At 37.6% G+C, this 20,577-nt stretch overlaps 1 protein-coding gene across 20 annotated transcripts in view; it reads right to left on the minus strand.

Annotated features, from left to right (window-relative positions):
* The window catches only part of CADPS2 (calcium dependent secretion activator 2), a 288,249-nt gene that overhangs the window by 194,884 nt on the left and 72,788 nt on the right, over positions 1-20,577 (minus strand). The window lies entirely within an intron of this gene.

The following is a 20,577-nucleotide window of genomic DNA, read 5'->3' on the forward strand; positions in this document are numbered from 1 at the left end:
GACACAGAGCTATATCTACTACAGTAGATACAATACTGGAGACACAATATGAGATTCTCTGTGTAAAATTCCCAGAGACCAACATAAAAATACCCTCCCAAGTACTCATACTCTAAGATACGAAAAGGCAAATTACAACAACAAACCAATTAAATCAGCATCAGCATTCTGTAAGAACTTTTCAGTGTGCAAGGATGGTTGTATTCATCTCTTCTTTTAATAAGGGCCTTAGCAAGGTTGATCTGTATGTGGCCTGTACATAGCTCATTTCTAGTAGCAAGTCTCTTGAAATTGTTCCTCTACAAGCTGCAACCAACAAAAAGGTGACCTGCATAAACAACTGTGCCTTGAGCAAGAGATAAACTACACCATGCCATTGAAAGCATAACTTGGGGAGAACCACCTGGCTTCCTGCAGCAAAGGAGATGGATCAGGGCCCTCCACCCTGCACAGTTCAGCTGCTGGGGGCTGCTTGGGTCCCACACCACCACCACAAGCACAGTTGAAATGCAAGGAACAGAAGTGAAACCACAAAGTTGAAAGAGATTTCCTATTCGTCACCTTTCTGACTGCCTGCTCTCTTCAATCAGATGTATAAACTGGAAGTTAACTATGTATTTTCAGATAGTTGTTTTAGTCACTGAGAGCTGTGAAATCACAATGAATGTACACAATAGCACAGCAGAGCTCTTACTCCATTTAATATCTCATGTGAGAAGACAGTGCACCTAACAACAAACCTAAAACACTACTGTGCATCACTTATAACATACAAAACAATGGAGTAGGAGAGGATCTAAAAAGCTGAGCAGAGAGGAGTACACAGACACAAACAGATCAAGAAAAATGTATTCTAAAAGTTTCAGTGCTTGTCAATGCATGTACCGTATTACAAAGCACATCTTTCAACAGATATCCTAACTGATATTGTACACAAGGTTGTAGATTAAGCCTAAAAGTACTTGGCCAAACAGATTATTCAAAGAAACCATCACCAATATATGCTAATCACATTATATTCTCTATCTGTACCAAGATAGATTTCCTTTTATGGAAACGTAAGTATCTAAGGTTAAATTCTTATCCATAATGAAACCTGACATGGTTACTGTCAATTAATGTTTATATTAATTTCCTCAAAATGGTACTCAATTATTGAATTTAATTTCAAAATACATAATAGTCAGAAATTCCACTAAGCAATAAAAGATCAACACAAACAGGTACAGGGATATTAAGTCTTTCCTTGTTCTAACAGTCTGCAATTACAATGATTCATTCCTCCAACAGATTCACTGGAAAGCAAACAGGAAAAAAATTACAAAAGACTTCAAACTAATTTCAGCTACCTTCTACTGTTCCTAAACATCACTTTATCTTGCATCATATTAGTCTGCACACCCAGTGAGAGAAAGAAGATGCAGAAGATAGAAAGAAATTAAGAATATTTATAGACACTTCCCACCCAAAGTCTCATATCCATGCAAGACTACACAACCCTATGTATTGCTAATATAACTGGATAAGTCTTATTAAAAAAAACCAAACAAACAAAACCAACCTGCAAAATACATACTGTAAGATCATCAGAATATGGTTTACCATTCATTATCTTCTTTCATTCATATTGTTCCAAACCATTAATTCTGAATGCAAGAGCTGAGAAGCTGTTACCACTTTTCTTTACTTATGAACCATACTAATTCAAAATTTATTTCTGATTCTGAAGTCGATTTTCCAAGAGACTGCAGGAAAAATCTATTCCATTTTTTAACCACTTAACCATGGAAGGGAAACACTATTGTAACACTTGGTGTGCATTACATTGACAAAATAATGGTATATTCATGTTGGACAAAGCAACAGGTATTTGCACATACAAAATACAATCTGCATGTATCCCTGACCCTAAAATGTTCCCTTCTCATGTATTTTGGGTCACAAACTATATTGTTATTAAATTTTCAAAAATTGTTGCAAGATAGTCCTTTTGCAAGATACGGTGGATATAGAAGGAATTTACTCAAAATATAAAGCCAAGGTGTGGCTAACAGACTATGAAACATGCTTATGAAAAGGAATCCTTTGGACTTAAAGATTTTATTGTATTAGTTGAATAGCAATTTACCAAATTTTTTCCTGGGAGGAAAAAAAAAAAAGAACAACTTTTATTTATGATAATTAAAAAGCAATAATAGCATTTTAACAAACCCACTCAATTTTCAAGACTTTGTTAGCAACAGAAAACCATAAGAGAATAGAAATTCCATTAGGAATGTACCATATGTGTCTCAAATTTAAAACACTAGCATGTATTAAAAAGCTATTATGTCTCGTTATTCCTATTCCTGAAAGACATATGCTACTCTTCACATTGAATGCAAAATCCTTTGCTTCAGTTAGATTTCTTGAGACGTGTCTCCTCAGTTTCAGAGCTTTTCTGAGCCATTTTATGACTGCTTAAAAAAAACAAACAAAAAACAACCAAAACCTAAGCAGTAGTTTATAGGAATCAGTACTATATGGAGAATGGCATATCTTTAAAGCAAAATACTAATTAAGTACATTCACTAAATCTCCCACTCTTCTGCCCTTTATTCCTGTATTTCAATAGTCTGATCGTTAGACTTAGTACTAATTAAATAATCATTCAAAAACCTCCAATGTTAAAATGTTATCTCAAGTCTCTGGACTTCCTCAAAGACGTTGTGGAGTGACGCTTTTTGGTAGCCAGCATTTGAACTTTTAGTATCATTACTGGTTCCTTGCATCTAAGTCAACATCAACTCTATGTGTTACTCACTACTAGCAAATTATCAAATACCAAAAAGCAATGCTTTTTTAACACATAAAATGCACACAGGAGAAACAGTTCAAATACAGGTTTTGATGGACCATACATATATGTCCACTTTGAGGAACCTTTTCAATTCACATTATTAAGAGCCCTTCTAAATACTTTTGGACTGAACCATACCTTCAGTTTTTGATGGAAAAAGTTCTCCTCAATCAAAGACGAGAGAAGAATTTGTAATCTACTGAAGCAAGGTTTAAATTCACTTTTTTCCAATCATACACATGCAATTTCATCAGTTGCAAATGTTAGTAAAAAAGCTAAATTCAAAATAGTCTTTAGCACTAGATAGTTACATTGAAAGTATACTTCTGTTTAAAGATGAAAAATCATTATTTAGAAGTACCTACAATTTGAGGAAATGCTGGAAATATTAAACAAAGAGCTGGGTTTTACTTTTTCTAGAACATACCCCTTGAATAACTTTTCTATATATTGAACATCATATCAAATTTAACTAATTATATAATCAGGCAACACAAACTGTAAAGTTTAGGAAAAAAAACATAAGTGAATACAGTAGGGTAGAAGGACCACAAGAATGATTTAGCAGCTTCTGAAAACTCCTTACTCACCTGGCCTCTGTATGTCTTCTAGTAGTTCAATAGCACCAACATCCTCCTCTTTTTTAAGCAAAGTAGCTGGGAACTTCATTTGCCACAAGAGCCACTAGAGATTTTTATTCATTTTTGATGGTTGCTGCTGTTCCTCTAGCTTTGAGGAATCACATTTGCAATTCAGACATGCCCTATGTCTTAACAATCAGTGCTCAATGCATCATCTGTCATGGAAAAGATGGCTGCAGCTCAAAATGCACACAGTACCTCTGGGACAGTAAACATCTAGACATATAGACACCATCTGAATCAGCTTATCACCTTTCTGTACAAGGATTTCAAGCTGCGTTGTAGCTTTTTTTAATTACTTTTTTAAATTCTGGCATTACTGGATCCAAGCCCTTAGTACCCTATATGTTCCAGGATTCAAGCTCTTAGTGTCTTGTATGTAGGTGTGTGAGGGTCTCACTTGGTCCCTTAACCAAACCAGCAATAGTTTGGTACAGGCTCCAAAGGAGGTAATGGCCTGGGCCGTAGCTGGGCCAAGAACTCCTCTAGTTCCAATCTGTTCTCTGAAAACCCACAAAACAGCAGAGTGACCCAGTGAGCATAGATGCATATGAGCTTGGAACACTGATCATGCATTTCACACATGAATAGCAGGTGGCTTTTCCAAGAGTCATTTATCAAGAAACAATGAAATCTGTGGGTACAAGAAATCTCATGCAAACCTTTCCTATCACATGTAATTTGACTAAAAACCAACCACTGTGTTCCATGTATATGACAGCTCAAGTAAGTTTTCTTTGAGCTCTTCCAGCTAAACAGCCTGGTTGAACAATGGTGATCTTTGTTTGAGCTCAGATGGCTCTCAAGGCTGCTCCTTGAGGCTGAGAGACCCATAACCAAGGGCAGATCTTTGGTAAGAGATTGATATCATGCATAGCCTTCTAGCATAACTTTGGTTTGTGCCTTGGTAGCTTTGAATGACCATTCAAATGATTGTGCCATACAGTAATAGAGTAAACCCTGACATCAAACTTTGTTAAGTCACACTTTCACAACATCATATTAAGACCACTTTTGCTAATCACAGAATCAGTCAAGGTGAAAGGGATTCACAAGGATCATCGAGTCCAACTCCTGACCCTGCACAGGACCACCACCAAGTCATACAAGGAAGTTGTAGACTGCGATGAGGTGTCCCCTCAGTCTCCTCTTTTCCAGGCTGAACCTCAGCTGCTCCTCATACGGCTTCCCCTCAGGGCCCTTTACCATCTTCATTGCCCTCCTTTGGATGCTCTCTAAGAGCTTAATATCTTTCTTATATTGTGGTGCCCAAAACTGCATGCAATATTCAAGGTGAGACCGCACTAGCGCAGAGCAGAGTGGGACAATTCCCTCCCTTGACCGTCTGACAATGCTTTGCCTGATGACACCCAGGACACAGTTGGCCCTCCTGGCTTCTAAGGCACTGTTGCCTCATATTCAACTTGCTGTTGACCAGGACCCCCACGTTCCTAATACCTTTCACAGTGCTTCTTTAAGCAATCTAAATCACCCACTCAGGACAAGGTGCAGTAAAACACCACAGCCCTTACACACAGAGAGGGCCTCTAAATAACAGGTCATCCAAGAGTTGTGGTAGCTTCCTACTTCTATTGCTATGATTACTTGTACACCATTCTGAACTAAGCATAAAACATTCTTTTCTTCTAGACTACCAATCACAGCTGTAACAGGATCCTCTGCATTGATGCAGACCATAGGAGATGCTTCATTACCTTCACTCGGGCATTTATAAGTGATGGCACCAACTGCTCCAACTGATGTTGCATACTTTATTTTACATGTAAGACTCCAAGCCCCAGGAGCTACCAGATCACCGGCTTGGCTAGGAGTTTTACTATAACAGGGTTCTTTAATACCTCTAGATAGCATCAAGAGAATGAACCATGGGCTTGTTCCCAAGGAACTTCTTTATTAATTTAGGGGATTAAATAAGGGAACTTGGTCAAAGTTCAAAAGGACACCACACAAAAATGTTCCACCACAATACTGACTCAGCATATACTATTAATCCACACGCTTCAGTCAAGATCCAATAAATCCACAACACTTAAGGCAAAATCCAATCAACTCCACAACACTAAAATCAAGATCCAATCCTTCCAGCTCCAAACCACCATAAGCATCAAGAAAGGAGCAAAGAAAGAGAAGCAGAGGGAGCAAGAAGAGAGAAGGAGAAAGAGGGAGAGACAGATTATATAGCTACCACTGAAGCCTTGTAGAAGACCAGCTCTCACAAGTCCGATGGCAGGGCCATGAGACAAGGCAAACATATGCCTTTGGTTTTATCTGATGTGTTCTTTACTCAAGCACCTGCTGTGCTTTGTACTACTACCGCAAATCAAGTTTATGACACAAAGAATAAATCTTTTAAAAAGGATAGCAATTTTCAGGTCTAAATTGAGCTCTAAATTTTCTGAAAAAGACAACTATTCTCTTTCTGCAAATTAAAAATAATTGAAATAAGTTTCTTGTTTAAAAATTGGATGGGACATGCACCATCATGCTGTGCTAGAAGCATTACTTGAGGCAAAATGAAGCGTAGGACATTTACTATGTAATATTAAAGGGCCCTTTGCTGCTACTGGGGTAGGTCCTCAAAGTCTCCCATACCACAACTCATTAGCAACTCTTGTCACAGTCAACAGCTACCACCAACTTTACTTTAAATCCTACTTGTTCCACAGGAACAAAAATATTCGCCATTTCAGTGTTTAATATGAGCAGCGTTCTCTGGGATCAGCTCACACACCCCTCAGCAGTTCTATTGCAGAAACCACACAATGCTTCACACCAAGAGCTGGGGCTAGTTTGAAGGCACAGAAAACTTCTGACAGTTTGGAGAGCAGCTCCCACAGCTACGTATTTTAAGAACAAAGGCTTATGTCTGGTAGGAAGTAACATATTAAAACCAGTGCTGTTTCCTTGGAGCTGCAGAAAAAACGCATTGGTTCAGATATGATATTCTCACTGGACTTATGAGAGTCTGGAAAAAAAGAAAAAACCTACAAAAATTGTTAAGTTGATGTTTACATTAGCTCTACTAAGCACACTACAAGAACAAGATCATTTAGGGTCAAAAATAAATAGCTAATGCAGTAGCATCATACATACAATAGCACACGGTAATTATTTTTATGCTACTTGAATAAAATTACTGCATTGGCCATTGAAATAGCATTTATATTCTAAGAAGAGACTAACAGTTATCAATGCATTTTAATAACTACTTTTAATAATTTTTGGCTGCTGAACATGAGTGTAAATTGAGCTACTTGATGAGATTTGTTCAGTATTTTGAAATCAGAAGTACCTTTCATGTTTCTAGAAAAAAAAATTAAGACTGGTTTGCAGGTCTTCTTCCTCCCTTGTTCTCTTTTATACCTAGAAATATCCTCCAGGCACTATTTTGATTTTTTTAATATGAAATTATCAGAGTTAAACTGTCTTAGTTTTTAATCTATGTAAGTTTTCAGAACAGAGTCCTCACCTGCAAAAGATACTTGAATTTTAAGAAATCACACTAATAAACTCCTATTTCTCTATTTCAGTATTTCCATCATTATTTTGTTAATCAAAGGTTACTTCTCCTAGAAGCATACTATATTGTACAGTTTTCTCCTAATTCAGGAGAGAAAAAAGGTGAAATAAAAAACCCCATAAATTTCAGTTAACAGTGAGGGATTTTTTGTTTTTAAAATCTCCTTAAAGAATCACATTACATGAAGGTGAGAAAAGGTAATAAATTTAAAGTAATAAACCATCATCATCCGAAGAGTCATAATCTTCTTTTAATACTTTTCCTTTTTATTTTTTTTAATATATCTACTACCCTTCCCAAGCATATTAGGCTATGATTTCTTCTTATTAAGATTAATGGTTCAGAAACAATCACAAGTTGAAATCTTCAGGTTATATAATTTGCTTTCTTCAACTCTTTTGCGCAAAACACCTGCACATTGGATATTTCCCACAGCTTAGCAACCAGCTATCTGTAAAAAAAACCACCAAAACTTCAACTCTTGCAAACCAAAGTGTGTGCTACTGCTTCAGGCTTACATGTTTGCAAGTGTACTATACAACACTGTGCACTGGGATTTGTTTCTCTGCCACCTTTTTCAAACTGGCACAAGCAATTTCCCGAAGTCTACTCAAATTTCTGTTCCTGATGGCTACACATTTCACAGACCTATGTATTGCAATGTTCATGCCTTGGGCACAAGAGCAAGCAGAAAGACAATCACCACAAAAAATGAACAAAACAATCTCACCCAGAAGCAGTGTTTTCTCCTGGATTCATTTATTAAAGTTATCCAGATGCCCTTCTGCAACAAGCATATTCATCCTCCTTTCAAGGCTGGCAACAGCAACAATAGTTTTTGCACCCTAGTGAGGCATAGAAAGTTATGTATATAGATTGTTGCCTGCAAGAGCATGTTCGTGGATTACTTTTGCTATACCTTCACTTGGAACAGCCACTGCGATCTTCACTTTAAAAGTGTAGTTCCCCCTTTGACCAAGCCCCAGAGTTCACTGGCTGGCTGAAGCATGTTGAGGGACTTTGTACACCATGGTGCACATGGCCTCAGGTGGTACCACCATTCTGGAGTTTCTCCAAATATCACCTCAATGTACAATTCCAAAGCGATCCAACTTCCCTCCTGAGTGACTGCTCACACAGGCAACCAATGTTCCCATGGTTTGAGATCTCTGTGGGCTGATCCACAGCCACATATTAAACACCGGTAGCCAGAAAGATGAAAATCATCTTCCCCCCCCAAAGATGACGGCCAAGTACCCTCATGCTAGACCCTGCATGAGAGTAATTACAAGCAAGCAATTACCAAAATGACTTCTCATCTTCCAGTTGTCTATGCCAGGGAGAAACTAGCTGATAAATAGGCAATAAATAGCAGAAATGATCTGCATATTTCAAAATGTTGTGATGCTTGGTTTGTTGAAACATAAGAAGCAGACAGCTGTTAAAAAAATCTTTGCAAGTCTGTGTCCAGTAATGGCATTGGGTAGTCTGATGTGCTGCTAGGGAGAAAACACTGTTTCCTCTGCATATTGCTTTTCTCCTGTCTAGGATGTTGTAAGAGTGCTGTAGACAATGCCATGAGGTCTGAAATCACACCTATATATATATTAACTCATCATTCCTATTTAATCATGGAAATAAATGCATAAATGTCACTAGAGATTGAGCAGTTTCTGTGCAGGCCTAGGCTTTTCTATCGATCAGCTCTCTCCTGATAAAAAAGCCATATTATCCCTGTAGATGTTTCTCAAGACCTTCAGATATAGGAGAAAGAACACACTGCATGCAGTGGATCTAGAATAAACAATGAAGTTCAACAGTTCCACAGCAGAAATGGTGCTTCAGCTGTCAGCCTGCCAGAGAAAGATGACTGATGCAGACCATAAGCATGAGTGAAAGTATATTTTGTACTGAGCAACACACAATGCCAAAGGGAGGGAGAAAAGTTTTATGCTTTGAAGCACACATTTGTTTGCTTGCAAGTTAAATGCAGGGGTTGTCTTGTCACCAAGCCAGACAATTTACCAACAACCTATTCTTACGCTATTTTCCCAGTTTACTCAAGAATTGGCAATTACAGCAGATGTGAAACTGCTTCAGCAGGAAGTTACAAAGTAAAGGTTTTCCTTGACAACTTAAGGAATTTCTTCGCCCGCTGTGTAGGGCTTAATCATGCTCACTGTCCTTGGTTATATCCATCACCATCGACCTGGCAAAGAAGTAATTTGCAAAGCCTCTTTTTGCCGAAGTGCATTTTCTTGGTTAGTAAAGTGAAATTGAATGAAAGCATTAGGAGTTCATCAGCACATTGCTTCTTGAGTTTCTTTCCTCTTTATAACAGAGCTGACAGTTTGTTCCCCCGTACGCTGATCTTGCCTGACCAGAATTCCTCCCTTTGGTGATGAGAATTTTGAAGGGTCTATTTTAGTTAGCATAAGCCTGAAAAAGGCTGTTAAATTGAATGTATAACACTGTATGCCTTGGAGAAATCACTGAAAAAAAGGCTACCTCTCGTTTCACTATTGGTCCTGTTTATTTTCCAGCAAATTCCATAAGGAAAGTGTCCAACTCTGACTACGAGGGAAGAAAGTGAAGGATAACAAAACCAGGCAAAAATAATAAAGCAGAAAGAAGAAACTGAAGATTGAAAGAAACAGACTTCAAAAAGGAAACATTTATACACAAAAATAAGTAGCAAACACAGCCTTGCCAAAAGGATTAGAAAAAAACATTTACTTAGTATATTTTTCTATTTTACAATCACAGAGGATGATCAGTTTATGCATAACTACCTCTGTACCTGCAAACTTGAGAAAAACATTCAGCTGCTTAAAATCAGTAACATACATTTCCATCTGCATTGCCAAAGAACTCCTCAATTCTCTGACTTTTTGGTGTTTACTTAGTGCTATACAAAATACAACAAGCCCCAGTACTTTATCTCTTCTGATAGTGTTTATCTCTTAGGATACAATCTTACTAAATATAACATCCAATTTCTTGCATTAACTTTGAGAAAAAGTGAAGCAAATGGGCAAGTTCAATAAGGAAGAGAAAATAGTCCTTCACTTCTCTAAATTTTCCTCCACAGTCACTCATGGTTCTAGTTTTTATTCCACTTGACTGAAAAGTGGAAGTTATATAAGTGACAGTTTTCATCATTGGTATTGCATTGGGTTCATTTTTTCACAGATGAAAAGAATTGGCTATTTCACTTCCCTATTACCGTAAATGTTCTCCTGCATTACCATTTTCACCTAAGTATAGATTAATAGCTTTTAGTTCAAATGAGCATACAACTATATCTCTATTTTTAAACACAATACCAGGCAGCCTATAGTCAGAGCAGGTCTGCTGAGATCCTTTCAGTCCCTACTGCCCACCACCACCCTAAACACTTTCATTTAAAATAAGGACATTGTTTCGGGACAATTTTTTTTAACTGATCAACATCACTTTTTCATTTCCAATTTATATATTCTGCCACTGCAGCAGAATGCTCAAAAAGCATATGAGCAAATAGGAATTGGGCTGAAGCCACTGAAATGTCATAAGACAACATTATTTTTTTCTGTCTCTGTTTTAAAATTGAAAAAGTGCCATCAAACTGACAACTTAAGCAAATTATCTGGCAGTTTCTTTCCCTGTTCTATTTGGTTTTAGTGTTTTGGTTTTTTTTTGGTGGTGTGGGAAGGGCACTGTCAGATGGGGAAACAAGTTAAAGCGCTGAGTTCACTCTGCAGCCTAAGGAAACTGGAAAAGAACTGACACATCATGAATACTGCAAAACTTGGGTAGTCACTGGAAAACAAAGACAAGAGTAGACCCTCTTAAGCCTTGTAAGGCTTATTGATGATGTCTTATCTTTTAATATGGCATCTTCCTTCTGCTGTGATGCCCAGGATTTAAAGAAACAATACACACAGGGAAAAATGCAGCCTCTTTCCTTCTAAGAAGAAAACTTCTTTTGCATCCCATGAAAGATGACACAGTTTTAACAGTATTCTTGAGAATCAGATGTAGCGTGCAGAAGTGGCAGAGAAAAAGATCTATGAGAAAGAACCACAACTATGTACTTCCCGTCCCAAAGCAAAAAAGAAAAGGCTGTCTGCTCCTGTTATCTCCTGTATGACCCAAGAGCTGCTAGGATAGTCCACTACGACTGTTTAAAAAATAAACCCATCATTACTAAAATAAGGGAAGTAAGAAAAAATAGGTTGAACAGGAGAAAAGAACATAACAACTGCTGCAGACATCTAGAGCTGCATGACTGAAGATAAGTAAATAAAGAGATGCAAACCAGAAGATTAAAGGAGTAGAACCCCATCTAGCTGATAATTTAGCAGTTACTGAACTCTTTACAAAGAGAAAAAGGAAAAGTCTTACTATTGTATCTCCATCTGCATTTACACACTAAGAGAAAGGAACCATTCAGGGAAGAATAAGGACAAATCACCCTACAACCCATATTTAGTTATGCTACTCATCTATTTTAGACCCCTTTCCATGTGCTGATCAAGGGCACACTCATCCAGAGGCCAACCCAGAGCTCCTAATGCTCTGAAGCACTCCCTAGAGGAACCTCTCTCCCTCCACAATAGGGGCAGAGAAGCTCACAAAGATCCATTGTCCAGACTGTCTTACAAAGCATCCCAAGGCAAGTGGTGTGAATGCTTTCCAAAAGTTCTAAAGTGTCATGACAGAAGACTTCAAATCATTTGAGGAGAAACAGGATGGAACAACATAGTCAAGTTTAATTGCAAGTTGATGTGATAGATAATACTAGCTTTGTAATGAGAACACATTTGGTATAATAAAAATTGCCTCATTGCCTCTTCCAAAAGACTATCTATACTTCAAAGTGTTTCTGTTTTAAGAGAAAGATAAAAACAATGGAATATGAGTGCAAATGCAGGCAGGGACAATACATCATGAAAATGGGACTGCTTGGGGAAGTGTTTGTTTTGTCTGTACTTAAAATGCCTTATTATTTGTGCAGACATTTCTCAAGAGCAATACCATCTCATCACTCATTAGAATGCATTTCTATTCCGGAAAGTGGTACAAAGGATATATAGAACTTCTAGACACCAGATCATTGGCACGTTGGACTTAGTTGCTAACTGTAGTCTTATAAATCTTTTTATTCCAATAAAACTTTCTTAAAAAGTCAGTCTTTATCATAAATACATTCCCTCTCTCTCTCGTTATAAAGTGTAATCTTTGTGTGTCAAAAAATAGCAATACATTTTCCTTGATTAATTTTTCACAAGGGTGATCAATTCGTGGCATTGGTAGAAAAGTTATAATACACAAAAAAGCTTCAAAATGCATTCTGAATCTTAAATACTTTCTTAGATTTATTAATCACCCAGCTGGCTACACTTCAGACAGCAATGCTTCAATGGGAAGATTAATGAACATTTGGTCTGCAGTTTAATCCCTCCAGATTTTAGCATGCAAAATGCAAACTTTTTTAAGTTGGACTATTTTTATGCATTCCAATTATATGTCAAGGTCCAAATAGCTTTAATGGTAACTTTGAGGCTTCTTAGTCATAGTTTGCTCTCTGTTTAAAGTACTTAAGTTCTAGAAAATATTAATTCACTACACTTCAGCATTCTCTAGACCATTTTAAAGATACTTTTCAATATTATACTTTTCAATATATCATCTCAAGTCAGAAGCACGTTCAATTTCTTATTTATTTATTTTATACAATCATCAGCTATTCTGCCTTGCTAGCAGTATTCTATGGCAAAGACTTAATTGATCAAACAATGTAAGACACAAAAGTGAACGGTAGCTTCTTTACAGCCACTGTCTTCAGTCACAGTGACCAGTTATTGCCTCTACCTCTCAAAGGAGCAGCTGCTGCCTGCCAAGATCCCGATGCCCCTGATCTTCATGGTTCCCATACTGCTTATGTAATGCCTGAAGTCCAAAAGAATGATACAGATGAGGTAAGAGTATTTGCACCCAGGTTGGGACAATGGCGAAGACACTGTCTATGTGCCTTTGCCCTCCTCCCTCAGCATTTCCACAGCTATGCCTTCTCTCTCCTGTGCTCCCAGAGGGAGGTGCTGATAATATCAGAACAACCTATGAAACTTCATTTGCAGTGAATAGGGCAGGCTGAAATTATTACAGTCAGAGAAACATCTTCCTAGAGATAACTATGGTTGATTACAAAGGGACAAAACCCAGTTAACTATCCAGTGTAATTCAAGGTACTGCAAACAATTTTGTTGGACATTTATGTATATAAGCAAGGAAAAAAAAATCTTCATAGAGTTCTTATAATTGAGGGCCCCTCCTAAAAAGGACCCAAAGCCCAGAATTTTTTTGCTTCACAGTTCCCAGTAGCAAGTACAAGTTAGAATACTGAGGGTAGAAAAAGAAAGGAAAACCACCACCATGATGTTGAAAAGTTCTCCAGTTTGCTCCTAGTCCGGTTTCAAATTCACAGTAACAAGACTTCACCTCTTTCTCTTTTCTCTCATTACGGGCACTGGTTTCAATAAACTAGAAATATACAGGAACATATGCTTACTTTTCAGCTTTTTCTTTCAAATGACAGTAGTACCTCTATTCCAAAATTTTTTCAAGCTAAGCCAGTCAAGAGCTTGGGCAAGAAATGCAAATAATTTACAAATCAAACGTAATAAGCAAACAGACTTACCCTCCTGCTGTAAACCAGTGCTACTTGCTACTTATACCAAGATAAAGCTTAAGTTATTCAGGTATTGTGAGTAGCTATTAGTCAACATCCTAAAACATTTTTAATATCCAGAGAGAACAGCACACATCACTTGTCACCTCTAAGGCTAAATCCTAAACACTGCAAAGCCAAAGTATGATCAAAAATTCTTCTCATTTAGTTTTTGTACTGTTATTCTACTCAAATTCTAGTCATAATTCCAGTAATGCAAGAGATTTTTCATTTTTATTACAGCTTCTTTTAGACTATTCTGAAAACATATTTCCCACCTACTTATCTAAGAAGCAGACTTGCACTGATCTAAATAGTTTTTTATAAAAAGGTAACTCAATTCTGCGTCAGGCTATTTGGAAACATTTGCAGTATTAATCTGCCAACTTCTGAAACACATTACTCATACCAAGGGCCTTCTGCCATCTTCTAATTTGATGGTCTAAAGGGCCCAGAATGATCCCCCAAGGTTTTTTATTTTAATAAATGAATTTTATGACAGCCCGAAACAGCCTCCTTATTATGGTCACTTCTACAAATGATTGTACCTTTCAAGACACTTATTATTACAGACAGGTTAATTTACTGTGGAATTTGCATATATATCCTGATCACTATTTAAATACTGAAAAAAAAAAAAATCAGTTACAAAAAAAAGCAGTAAGCTGTGTACTCAGAATTTGTATTGTGGTGTCACTTCAGAACTAATGCTTCACTCAGTGAAATAATTCAGATTATTTCACCCTTACACTAAGAATTGAGCCCATAAAAGTTGAAACAGGAAAAAGGTTAGAGAATTTGAACAGTTGAGGGGTAAAGATTAAGAAAAGGAACAAAACTATAACAAGAAACACCCTATCAGAAGGTAAGTTTAATAGTTGCTTGCAGTCACAAAACCAGTACATAGCTGCCCAACAAGACCAAAAAAGTGAACTCTATTTTAAAGTCAAGGAGAAAAGAGTTTTTACAAGACTGTTAGATTCGAACTAAAAAGCCTGGTACGTTGGAGTAAAGCTGCCTAGCAGTACAGCCGCGTCCTAGAGCATGTGCTGGCAGAGCTGCCACAACTAGGAAGGTGCACACATCTACAAGATGCTTGCAAGCTACAGCAAATACAGGAACGCTGCCTCGGCATTACTTTGAGCAGCCCTCGTTCTCCCTGCTCAGCCATCCAATTGGTTTTGGCAAGTACTTCTGCATATGGTGATAGAGCCAAGCTCAACATCTCTAACTTGCAAGATAATATATATTTTGGCAGGTTGCATTTGGAATCTATCTGCATTAAATTATACTGAAAACTTCAGAGCTTCCAGGCACAGAGCAAGGTGTAACTTCACTCTTGCAATCCAGAAGCAGTTAGAGCTGCAATGTCCTCAAGTAAGAGACTGGCAGTGAAACAATCATAGAGGCAGCCCATAAATGCATTGTGAAAAGCAGGAAAACTTCACTGTCACTCTCAGCCTTTGGTCTTTTGGGATGCAAATAACAACTGACATCAAAAATAAGACATCATTGAGCTAAGAAGCCACTGATAGACTTGAATAAACGCTGAACTAAAATGTCAACAAAGGCAGTTATGTCTCAATGCCAGCAACAGAAACAGATTTACATTGAAATTTGACTGGACCTTGGCCTTCCTTCGAATAAAGATCCATGCTAACTTTGCAGCAATATTTCCCTCTACTTAAAAGCAAGATGTTACTTTTTTCAGCAGCTAACTTTATGCCATTTTACATAAGACTGTATACCAACATTGTCTACATTCAGTCTAAATCAAACACACAAAAAAATACCAGTATTTCCACATTCTAAAGGTATATTTTATTAAAAAAAAATTGAAATAGCAATCTAGGAGAAGGAAACTTCAGATACTAAGAATTTAGATTCACTGGGTAATCCAGATAAAACAGTCCCTGAATGCAAAACTTAATCTCCTATCCAGCAGCACTTCAATGCAGACCCCTGTTTCCACAGTTTTGTTTTTCAGTGTAGAAAATTTCAATGGCTTCCTAGTCCCCAGGAAGTAATTTTCCTCTCTACACCTTTATACCTACTGTTACTCAGGGTATGCTCCCTGATGGAATATTTCTAGGAGATCTTCCATTCTGGAAGATACAGTCTCCCCTAATCAGAGGGGAGGTCCCTGACACCACGTGCAGCTGCCATTGAAACGTGGCCAACCCCCCTTTCTCTTGCCTGCCCAGACACACTTAGAAGTAACAAAACCAAGTAAAGGTATTAAATCAGATGCATCCTCCATGCACCGTTTCTTTTTCACTGTTTCTTTCAAAAACATTGTTTATGAACAGTGCCCATTTCTGAACATTATGCCCTTTGAGTTAACTAAGGAAGGAAGTCATAATGCGAGAAAAAAAGGCACTTTTCTTATATATTGTCAAATACGGTACAGTTCCAGCCCAAAAGTAACTTAGGAACCCTAATTTGCTAGAACATTCTAGATATTATGCTCATATTCACTATGTTTCATCTAGTAGTTTCTCGGTTGTTTTTAATTTTAGAGTAAACTCGAGGCTTGGATTCCATTCTGCAGCTTTATTCAGAGAAGAAAAAACTGAAGGACTGGAGAGATCTTCAAAATAATCCATTATACCAGAGAGACTTTAGTCTAAATGCTACGTAAACAATATGAAATTCTGACTCCAACACAGCCATAGAGAAGAAATCAATGTTATCAATCTAAAACCCAATGGAACTAAGTTTTTGGCTTTCTCATTTTTTTAGATGACATCTTTTGATATTTCAATTAGGATCAGAAGACAGTAATTCAGGTTTTCTCATTGCGGGAAAAAAGTTACATTTTCTTATCTGAGCAAAAAGGACTAGGAAAGAAACGTACCACAGATGTGTACCCCAAACACACAGAGGTGGCTTCTCTCTCCTGACCTATCCTTTTTATTACTGCAGGTGTTAAATGTGGTTCACTTCACTTTGTGTCTTTATGTAAGAATTATGAGCCACACACTACACGAAGCACATACTATTAAAGCTTTTTCACATGTCAGAACAGAGTCATGATTATTTAAAAGTAAAAAACTATGGAGATGGCTTGGAGGGGGGGCAACATTATGTTTTGCTAAAAGAGAAAATTGCTATCTCTGGACAACATTTTGAGACATCTGCTACAGAATGCGGTAAAAAGGATGAAAAGACATTGTCCAATTATTTTCCACAATACCTTTAAACTGAGAGTTCTTTCACTCATCAAATTTGAATTTGTGTGTGTGTGTGTGTGTGCATTAAAATTCACTCTGTAAGTAATGACATGTAACAAGGCCAGTAATACTATCATTCTTTTCTCTGCAAATTATTAAAATGCTAGGAACAAGAAGTAGTCCTGAGCAAAAATGCTTACAGCAATCTGAGACTGGTGGCCATCAAAAGGCTGCCAATACCTCTTGCCCAAATTCCTCATCAAGTGCTCAGTGGCTATCTTGCAGCTGTCTCAAATCTGCTGATGATCTCAATTCCATGACTCAGTCATACAGATCAAGGATTAGATCCAGCTGAAAATTAACAAAAAATGTATAATATTTGAAACAACCTGCTCATCTCTCTCACTATGAGTTGACAAATCTGGCTCACAGCTTGGCTATGCAGTGGAGGCAAGAGAGATGAGGGGAGAGAAATCCTCCCATGGGCTGTTTTCACTAAGGTTGCCTTAAATGAATCCTCAAACCCCTATGTTTGAAAGCATTTACATACACATAATAAAAACCATTTCACTCTTTCCATTTATTTAATTCATCAATTATTTAAATAATTGTGGCACACAGATATCAGAAGTCCTCTATACTGCAAGGAGCTGGGTAAACTCAGAGGCAGACTTCAGAAGTACCCTACTTCTTTGATGGTAGTAATTTACCATGCAGTGGAAAGTCCTGGCCAGGGTGCCTACATATTCCAAGTAATTGTATCTGGAGGTCTGGCATAACATTACAGGGTTCACAGATGTCTAAACACAGGCAATAGGGATTATATCTAAAAATCTTATTTCTCTTCAGAGCTCAAGTGTCAAGCATCAAGCTGGGGCACCTAACTTGCCTCATGTCCTGGAGAGAAATGTTCAAGTAATTTAACTGAGACACAGGTGAGAAGCCTCTTTAATCACGATGTGAGATCATGGGGGTTGGCAGAATGAAAACTACATCTGCTATTTATTAAGAGAATGAATTCAACACAAATGAGGAGACTGTCCTCAGTCAAGGAGCCTTCTCCATCTTCCTAAAACAGCTGAGACATGGGAAATTGGCTCTCTGGATTAGTGATATTACAACATCCACTTGGGAGGAAGCAGTCTGCATTCTTAGTTCCTCCTCTAAGGCATGTTAATCTGTTTTAACCAGTGATCAATTAATCTAAAATACAGAAGCACGAACAAATCACTGGAGAGAAGCCTTAAGGAAAATGAAATGCCAACTGAGTAGACAGAAAAATAGCTAAAAGCTCGGAGGAGCTATTGCTATTAGAGCTCCTAAAGTCAAACACTGCTTGCCAGCTTAGCATGATCTTGTTTTCACCATTAGAAAACAAATATTTGACCTTCTGAGCAAAGAATCTGATTCAGTCATCATATATGAAGTCTGATAACTCAAGGGAAACCTAGCTTGTATTTAACTAATGTATCAAGGCTGTAGCTATTCTGATCTTAAAGGCTCCAAGCAACCAGTTCTTATGGAGTTCTACCCAACAAGTTAATGAATATTGTATTAATTACTGTCATACTATTTTTTTCTTGTGTTAACAAGAAAAATAACTAGAACTCTGTTTCATTTTTGCTAGACTAAAACTGGTTTAATAGTAGTTATAGGCAGCAGTTACAGAAGATGCTGAGGAACACCTCTGGTATTTTAATTTATAGAGCTCTTTTTTTTTTTCTTTTATGAACTATAAGAAGTGCTAAATCAAAGGCAGAGAACATCCATCTTTGTCTTGGTAACTATGGTATTTCTCCTCCCCTCATCCCCCCATGAATATTTCTCTTATCAATCTCCTACATTTCATACATTCTCTGTTATACTGATTGTTACCAGCTCCAGCTGTTTTACACTCAGGTTTTTTTGCAGGCTCTCCTTCCTCCTGGATATGATTGCTTTTATCCATCATATTTGAAACTATAGTTTGTGGGTAATCAACTTTTATTAAACTACTCTTAATTTTCCACATCCATTTTTTCCCTCACAACCACTGAATCTTACCAGTTGCTTAAGCTTCAGGAAGTTTAGCAATTCTTCTGCACTTCAGGAACTGGAAGTGTAGTTGCATTTACTCCAACAGCCTTGCTGAAGAGCCCTTATAATCTGCATACTGGTTTATATATAAATATAAAATTTATACACACATATATATGATGTCCTCTCCCCTGGCTCTTTTAATTCTTCTATATCCCTTTCTGGAGATGTAACAGATGTAGCAATAGACAGCAATTAAACTCATTACAGTTTGGTATCCTGGGCTGCATTGGGAAGAGTGTGGCCAGCAGGTCGAGGGAGGTGATCCTCCCCCCTGCTTGGCCCTAGTGAGGCCATATCTGGAATTCTGTGTCCAGTTCTGGGCTTCTCAGCACAAGAAAGACAAGGAGCTACTGGAAAGGTCGAGCAGAGGGCCACAAAGATAATACTTATGAAGAGAGACTGTGGAAGCTGAGCCTGTTTAGTCTAGAGGAAAAAAGACTGAGAGGAGATCTTGTCAACACATATAAATTTCTCAAGGGCACATGTCAAGAGGATGGTGCCAGACTCTTTTCATTGGTGCCCGGCAACAAAATGAGGAGTAGTGGCCGTAAACTAAAACGTAAGAAGTTCTACCTCAGTACGATGAAGAACTTCATTACATTGAGGGTGAGAGAGCACTGGAACAGGCTGTCCAAGAGAGGTGATGGAGTCTCACTCTTTGGAGACATTCAAAACCCACCTGCATGCATTCCAGTGTAACCTGTTCCAGGTGACCCTGCCTTAGCAGGCATGTTGGACTAGATGATCTCCACAGGTCCCTTCCAACCCTAACAATTCTATGATTCTGTGACTAATGCAGAATAATTATTGTTTTCTTTCTTGAGTAGTCTTCCTTCTGCAGTTACCACTTGCTCTCTATAGATAATAGTTTGGTTCCTGCCACCTGAAAATATGCTGCACCACTCTGAAGATATCTGTCCTCTTCAAATGGACGATTTGCATGACTACTCACTTGGATTACTGGAAATTATTTTCAGCTTTTAATTTACATGCTCTGATTAACTGACATTTCTTTAGATTGGTTTTTACTACTTATTAGGGTTTTTACAGACTTTCTCCTATTTTTTTTAAGATAGGATGTTAAGATTTCATTTACAAACCAGACATTCTCCAGAAGTGTTGCTTTCTCCTATGGTTTACTTTTAAAAATCTGGTACAATCTTTTTCTAATTTTCAGCAACCTACTTCTCTTCTGGCTTAGGTGATGCCCATCTTTTTCATACATCCCTCCGACTGTCTAAACTTTTGCTAGTTCTTAACAAACCTCCTCCTCCTTGCAACATTTTCCTCAAGAACATACTGAAATGATCCCAGCACAAGGCACAGGGCCAGCTAAACAGGCAGGATGAGTTTCAGAATGCTGTTATGGAAATTATACTCTTTAAGTCTTATTTTTAAATGACCCAGAAGATCTTCTTTAAAAGTCTATCCTATATGAAAAATCATTGCAAGAAGCCTTAAAAAAATTTGATGGTATTCTACAACCAGCGATATGAAATCTCCAATCAAAGTCCCTAAATATAATTTTTCCATTGTAACTTTTCCCCTCCTTGTAAGAGAAATTAAGAAACAAGTTTCTCCCTTTCTCAAAC

This window comes from Corapipo altera, unplaced genomic scaffold, assembly GCF_003945725.1.
Source record: "Corapipo altera isolate COAL_440 unplaced genomic scaffold, ASM394572v1 1b, whole genome shotgun sequence".
Taxonomy (NCBI): Eukaryota; Metazoa; Chordata; class Aves; order Passeriformes; family Pipridae; genus Corapipo; species Corapipo altera.